The sequence below is a fragment of the Herpailurus yagouaroundi genome, unplaced genomic scaffold, assembly GCF_014898765.1.
Source record: "Herpailurus yagouaroundi ecotype Mexico unplaced genomic scaffold, PumYag 189, whole genome shotgun sequence".
NCBI lineage: Eukaryota > Metazoa > Chordata > Mammalia > Carnivora > Felidae > Herpailurus > Herpailurus yagouaroundi.
In genome coordinates this window covers 101,157-109,199 of record NW_024412420.1, presented here as the reverse complement: position 1 = coordinate 109,199, position 8,043 = coordinate 101,157, and the positions used below count along the sequence as shown (strand labels likewise).

The following is an 8,043-nucleotide window of genomic DNA, read 5'->3' as shown; positions in this document are numbered from 1 at the left end:
ATCCAATATCCTTGGTGGACAAAGAGGAGCAGGAAGGAAATGAGATAGAGAGCCTTTGATTTCAAGCCAAAGGGTTCTACTCAATGTGAAATCATCAGTCTCAAATAGGAAAATGCTCAATGCACACTGTGTTTCAGTGATGGAGTCCGCTGACTTGTCCTGCCCACTGGAAAGGGCCATTTCAGCTTCCAGGCCTGCATATATGCCGCTAGCGAATTTGTCTTCTATCCTTCTGCATTATTAGGTTTGTACAGGATGAAATACATATTAATTTGACCCTTCTGTGACTCTACAAGTACACACTGGGTGGCATTCTTTACACGAATAATGCTGTGGACTCAGCACTAACATCTACTTCCAAGGCGTTTCCATTCTATTGTAAATAACCTCTCTCTCTCTTTCCACTGCTGCAGCCATCCTACCTTCTACTTTCTGAGTCTACAAATTTGTCTACTCTACTTTCCTCATATAGTTGTATGTCTTTCCAGGTGTGTCTTCTTTCAAAGAGCGTATTACTTATTCAAAGTTCATGCATTTTTTAGCGTATGGTAAAATTTATGATATTTTATGTTTGAATAATTTTCCATTGACTGCACGGATCATATTTTATTTATACTCTCATCACTTGATGGACTTTTGGGTGGTGTCTCTATGTCTACTGGAAAATCTGATGCCATGAATATTTGGTGCACAATTTCTGTCAGTTACTGTAATGGGGATACTTGTAATTCTGCATTTGTCAGTCGCATAGAACCCTGAAGCACATAGAAGGTCTTTCAACATAAACCGTGTTTTGACTTCATAAGAAGTATGTATGTTCTTCCCTGAATTGTGATATATGTAATACCCTCATGTAAGATGTTGTGAATGGGGGAAAGTGGAGGGGTGGTATATTGGAACTTGCTGTATTATGTGTTAAAAGTTTATGTTAAGTGAACCTGTTGCCAATCATGTGTACTATTTTCGAAAAATCGGAAAACACTGTTTCATGGGGAGATCTATATTGATCTCTGTTCAAAAGGTAGCTAATGTGCATACATTCAGACACTAGACACTTGTGTACCATTCAACATGGATCCTTCATTGATATAGAAATGCTTCTTAATTTCTATAGTTTTTGTACTATGATTGACTTAAGGAATTTAAATTTTTAGCCTTGAAATCACTGAAACGCCTGCCTCGACATTTTATACTGTTCTGAAAGTACAGGACAATGAATGAAAAAAAATATTCTTAACTTAATGAGTAAATTTCCACGGTACCTTCCTCTGCTACAGGAAGATGGTGCAACCAGAAGCAGTCTGGTCTGCTGTGCGACCATCTGCTGTGCGACCAGAAGCAGTCTCTTTTCTTTATGGATATTGTTGTCCTGGGTGGCACATCTTGTGCTTCATTTCCACAGCAATTTCCTGGGCAATGCAGAGAAATAGTAATGTTGGCATCTTGATGGAAGAAGACCATAGAACAATTTGTCATGCTTTTCTCATAGTTCATCCTTCCACTCTCCCTGCTCACCAGCTGCCTGACAAATCTCATGCATCAAAAATGGACTTAGGAAAATGTTGAGCTTTGGTTTTCACCTCAAATGGCTCACAGCCAGGTTTGGTGGGCCAATCCTGTTATTTAGCAGAGACATTAATAGAAATGCAGTAAAGCACAGTCACCACACATGATGGCCAGGGTTGACATCACAATAAGAATCTACACATACCTGACAGAGGTAAGAGAGGGCTCTGTTCCTCAGTTTCCTGTTCTCACATGTGAATGTGTTAATATGCTGTGCTCATTCATGTGCTCTGATGGGGCTAAAAGTGATGTACTACAAGTGAAACCTCGAGAACAATAAATGTTGGGTGCTTTACAATTTCTCTGTAAGTGTTCAGTTACTGCATGTCTACAGAAGGAGTTAGACACATGATAACGGTTGACTCCAGAGAGGATACTTGGAGGGCTGCACCATGTTGGAGGGTGGAAGCTCACTGTTTTGTCTTCCCATGGTAGTGATTCTCTACAGCTCAGAGAATACATGTATTATCTACTCTTATCATCCCCATGTCAGTACTGTTGGGAGGGCAAGCAGAGGCTGTCACTCATATTTTACACTGGTTGACAAAGAAATTTAGGGACACGAAGTGACCTGATTGGAGTGTCCACCATGATGTATGACGTATCCTGGAGAGCAAGGTAGTTACATCTCTGGTTCAGAGATCGCTGACCACCTGAGACCTGCCCAGGGTCTGTGAGGAAGTGCTTTGTACCTCTGAACCAGGAACTGTCCTCACTTACAGACATCTTCCTGTCCCAAGATTCTGTGGGAGACAGTGGGTGCCGGGCAGGAGGGGCCTGTGCTACAGAAATAATCTACATCCTACCCCAGCCTCCTGCCTCTCTGTTTCAGTCCATGACAGAAAATATGGTGCAGTTTTTCCAAATGAAGACCCAATGGAAGACCAGGGAAGTGTGCCTTTAGCCATCCTCCCCCAGCTTTTCAGAAAGTCAGCTCACTCACCTAGGGCATTCCCAATAGCTATTTGAACATTCACATGGACCAGTGGTCTGCTTGGCCCCAAAGATGATTCAATATTTGGGCCATTCCAGACCAACTGCCACACTAGGACTCAGACTAGAATTTGCTTCCCTTCAACTGACCAACCCTGATGAGAAGTTTGTGGGGATGAACAGGAAAGTTACCATCTGTGCTGGGGCTAGCTGATTGAATGAATTAATTTTATGATGCTCAGAGTGTTACTATTGATCTGAGGAAAATCCTAAGGGGCCTGGAATAAGGTCTGGCCTAGAGCCACTGGCTTGGATGCAGTGGCTGCAGTGAACACCTCCTTGCTCCTTCCTTCCTCTCCCACATCTAGTCTTTATTTTTAGGTCTCTTTATCCTATAAGGACACTGTAGGTGTAGAGTTCAGACTCCTGTCTGTTTTTAGAGGGTCTCCTCCTTGTGCCCAGCCTGTAGACCTCACCTGAGGTCTCCTTTGACTGTTATCAGGCAGTCCAATACTAAGTTGCCAAACATTGCCAAACATTTATTCCACCCACCCAATGGCATGTTCCCTTCTTTGCCCTCAGGCATCACACAGACAGCTCGAGGTCCCTTCCATACCAGCCCAGGACAATACCCAAGAAATCCTAGTTTCTTTCCACCTAAAAATGTCGCGATTTAGACTACTCATATTTACATTCAGAATTTGACATCTGCATTCAGAAGAGTTGAGCTCCAATTCCCTTCCCTGTCATGTCTGTTGCTGGGGTGGAATCAAGATTCTACTGACCCAATGAGAGCAGTGTGGGTGTGTTCTCTGTGTGTGTACTCAGTAAGACTGTGTACACACTGGGAATTCATAAATAGCACAGTTTTCTATATTGAGGAAGATCTTTATGAAAGCCAGCTCCAGAATTTAAGTTTTACAGCAAAATAAGGTAGTACATTCACAGAACTCAGTTGGCAAATTAGGGGTGGAGGTGAACACCAAGAGAAAAAGTTCAGTGGTAAATAGCCTACTTGAAAGAACAGAATTCAGAAAATGAGTAGGACATACCTAAAGAACAACAATTCACATTTCCCATCATGGGGGAACTTCTCACCAGTGACCAAACTGCAACAGCTCAGCTCACACAGTAACAATAGGAATGGAAGCAAAGGTGCATCATCACATCTCCATGGGGATGGGTCATCAGACAACTTTCAGAGTAAAGGCACCTCTACATTCTGTGGTTCCAGCTTGCTCCTGTCTCACCTAGTGTGTGTCCTCATGGGCAAGTGGGCCATTTAAGACGGTATGTTTTGTTTCCAAACATGATTCCTATCCCACACCATATTCTTCTCTGTGAAAACAGGGATAACAGAAAAAAAAAGAAAAAAGAAAAAAGAAAAAGTCCTGCTTTCTAATGGAGTTAATGGTGAAATTTTCAGTGTGGAGAGGAATAAATGGAATATGTTCAGAATACAAAGATATTCCTTTCTTGGGTGGAAATCCCAGCTCATCCCATTTCTAATATTCCTCATTGATGGGACAAATTTAGACAAAACAATTCACATTTGTTCTAGAGAGAAAATGAGCATCAGTAGGAATTCAATTTTTAAAAATTATAATACTTTCTCAGAACATAACTATCAAGTTATATCTTATAATCCTATATTACATATGTTTACACTGTATGCAACAAAATCTGTACACTTAGTTAACCCTTCTGAGCTCCTTTAATATTGTCACTGGTGCAATACATATACAGTGAGCAATTAATAAAGTAAGACTCAGTATATTCCCATCCAAGTGTTCAGTAAAAACATAATCAAGGCTATTTTTGTCTCAATGTAGTTTTTAATGTGTTTATTGATTTCTTTGTTCATTTCCATGTGTATTTACCTAATTTATTTGGAGAGCTTGAGATGGGGAGAGAGTGTGAGGTAGAGAGAGAGAGGGAGAAACAAAAGCATGCTTCATGCTAGCATGGATGTCAACGTGGGGCACTAGGGAGACCCTGAGAAGGCCAGGATTTGTGCAGGGTCACACTCATGGTCAGGGGCAGGAGCCTGGCCTCAACCCAGCCCTGTGTCCTCAACGTTGAGGCACTGGCTGCACCCAGGCCTCCTGGGGGCTTTTGGTGAGGTGTGTTGGTGTCACTGTATGGATAGGGTATGGGGTGGAGTGGAGCCCTTCTGCAGCCTGAGGGCATGGTTCTTGTATGAGGAAGAAGCCTGGTAAGGGGACCCCAGGCAGTGACCTCACTTCCTTGACAACAGAACACAACAGAATTCACAACCTGGTAACCAGGCGCCCACATTCTGGAGACAGCGTCTTGCTGGGCTTATTTGTTTGGAAACCTGCACATAAGCAACGTGTGTGCCCACGTCACAAGGCTATCAGCTCAGGAGAGCCAACAGTGACACTGTTTCCCGATCCTGGAGACAGTGTGTCATGTCTCATACTGGGCGCCTCTGGATTCTAGCTTGGAAAGACCCAAAGGTAACATAGAGAGTCCCAGATCTGGCCAGTCAAGCCTGATACCTCTTTTACTGACCTGTGCGGCCCCACTTCCCCTCCCCATGTGTGTGTCTATGTGTGGAAGGAAGGGTCATGTGTGGTGAGCCCACCTGAGTAGGTGCAGTCTGATAAGGGGTCAGATGCCTGGTGGATGGTCATGCTCACAACCCAGGTCAAGGCTGGCTGAGAGGGACAGGGTGTCCTGGGTCTTCCCTCTTGTCCCCAAGGTTCATCCTGAGCCCTGAAGTTGTATGTCACTGTGTCCTGGGTGCAGGCTGTAAACAGGTTAGTTATCAATCTATGAGCATCAGTGGGAGAAGGCAGAAGGAGCCTGATGATGGCCGGAAAGGTCTGTGATACCTCTGGGACAGCGGCTATTCAGTGCCTTTGCAGAAGACTACAGATAAGATCGGGGATTGGCTGGCAGATCCATGCTCCGTCTACCTTGTAGAGATGCCCATGTGTCCAAACTCCCAGGAGGGCCACTCTGGACACAGGGAGAAAGCGACCAATGGGGAGTCTCCAGAAACAAGGGCTGACCCTAGCCCTGTTCCTGCTTCTGCTCCCAGCCCTCCCACCATTCCTGCCCCTGGCCTTGCTCCTGCCCCGTTGGTGCCACTGCCCCTGCCCCTGCCCTTGGTCCTGTTCTTGCCTTGTTCCTGCTTCTACCCCAGTCCCTGCTCCTGCCCCTGCCCCTGTTCTTGCTCTTGCCCCTGACCTTTTCCCTTTCACTGCCCCTACCTGGATCCCAGAGACATTGTGAGCCCCCACAGCCCCATGTTGACACCCAGTTGTAGGATGACCCTTAGTTCAATCACCCAAGCCCAACACCCTAGCAGAATGCTTCTTCCTCTTCCTATTTGTGCTTTCATCCCCTAGGATGTCCACATCCAAATCTTCATATCTCTAATGTGAGTACAATAGTTTATGTGTCAATTGTATAAGAACGATGAATAATTATCTGATTTTAAAGTGAGATCATTCTGAATTATTAGGATAAGCCCAATGTAAATATGATGGTCCCTAAGTGTGGAAGGAGGAAGAAGAAAGGGTCACAATTCCTAATGGAAACCTCACCTGGACATTATTTTTCCCAAATGTTTGATTAACAATTCTTTCCCATTAACATAAAATATACAACAGTGCAACTATACAAACACTTGTGCATTCTTTTTATGACTATTAGTATTCTTGGTGCTGAATATGAGACAGGATAATGCAGAACAGAAAGTAAAAAAAAAAAAAAAAAGTGAATGTACCATAGCAGTGTGAGAAATGGATACATTATCTTGACATGAAGTTGAATATGTTGCATGAAATCTGACTCTCCCTCTCTCTGTCTTGGCCGTATTTCTCTCTCTCTCCCTAGTTAGGTGATAAATAGGTGATGGATATAGATTGATAGATAGATAATATACAGATTTCAGATATGTATGTATATATATAAAATACATACTCAAATTGGTGTACAAATAATGTTGAGAATGTATTTCTAAGACAACACAGCTTTTTTGACAAATTGGATGAAATACATTTGAGTAAAATAAAAACTGTGATATGGTGATGAGTTTGACAACAATGTAAATGACATTAATGTTGTGAGGTCTTGTTTTTCAGATACACAAACTATGTTTTTTCTTGGTGCCTATTATAAACACATTTTCCATTTACATTACTACTAAAATATGCCAACTTTTACAAATAGGCATTAGAATCAGCCAACCCAGTCCTCCTTCTCTTCCATACCTTCATACTCCTGCAAAACAGGCCTAAATCCACTGACCTTATGATTGGTCACTTCGCCCTTGTTCACATAATGAAACATTTCACTATACTGTTTATGATGTCTACAGATCTGATTGAAATATTAAACTTTTGGAATACTTTCAAGTGTAAGGCTTTACTCTGCATAGACACTTGGTCTCTCTATGAGCACCACCTGCCTCCTGAGCATCCTCTAGGCCATCATCATCATCATCCCCAGCACCTCCTGGTTGGTCAGATTTAAACAGAAATGCACAGGGGCGCCTGGGTGGCTCTGTCTGTTAAGTGTCTGGCTTTGTCTCAGGTCATGATCTCGTGGCCCATGAGTTCAAGCTCCACATCGGGTTCTGTGCTGACAGCTCAGAGCCTGAAGCCTGCTCCAGGTTCTGTGTCTCCCTCTCTCTCTTCCCCTCCCCTGCTCTTGCTCTCTCTCTGTCTCTCTCAAAAATAAATAAGGATTAAAAAATCTTTAACAGAAATTCACAAAGTACATCTTTCATTCTTTTATCATCCAATGGGTTCTGTTTGTCTCTCAATAGTAACTGTATCTTCCATACCTCTGCTTCTAACGTGACCCAGAGGAATCTACTGCATGTCAGTAAATACTGTCCATTTTACCACATAAGCTCCATCATCAGGTGCTGTTTTTCATTTTGACATTATCCAGGGATTTTTTCTTCATGGGAGTCAGGCTGCTCTCAAGTGCATACATGGTGACCTTCTTGTCCAAGCATCAGAGGCAGTGCCAGCACCTTCACAGCACCAGCCTCTCCGCAAGAGTCTCCCCAGAGACAAGGGTCACCCAGACCGTCCTGTTGTTTGTGAGTTTCTTTGTGGCCATGTACTGGGTGGACGACATCATCTCCTTCTCCGCAACTCTGTTATGGACATAAGACAGAGTCATCCTGGATTTTCAGAAGCTTGTGTCCAATGTCTATCCCACTATCAGTGCATTGGTGTTAATTTGTTCTGATAAAAGAAAAAAAATGTGTTTCAAAAGTGTAGGAAAATGACAGTCAATTTACAATTATTTATTCATGAATTAACCTGAAAATTGGTTCTTTTCCTTTAATCAAATGTCAGATTATTTGTTTATGTAACATTTAAACTGTAGTTTTAATTTAAAGGTAATTTAAAATTATATTTTGGGGGGTACCTGGGTGGCTCAGTCAGTTGAGCATCGGCTTCAGCTCATGATATGATCTCACACTTTGTGAGTTACAGCCCCATATTGGCCTCAGCTTCTGTCAGCCTGTCAGACTGTTAGCAAGGTGCAGTGTTC

General features: G+C 43.0%; 1 pseudogene; it reads left to right on the top strand.

Moving 5' to 3' along the window:
- The first annotated feature begins 5,450 nt into the window (after window positions 1–5,450).
- On the top strand, window positions 5,451–7,812 carry LOC121045162 (vomeronasal type-1 receptor 90-like; annotated as a pseudogene).
- Window positions 7,813–8,043: the final 231 nt, after the last annotated feature.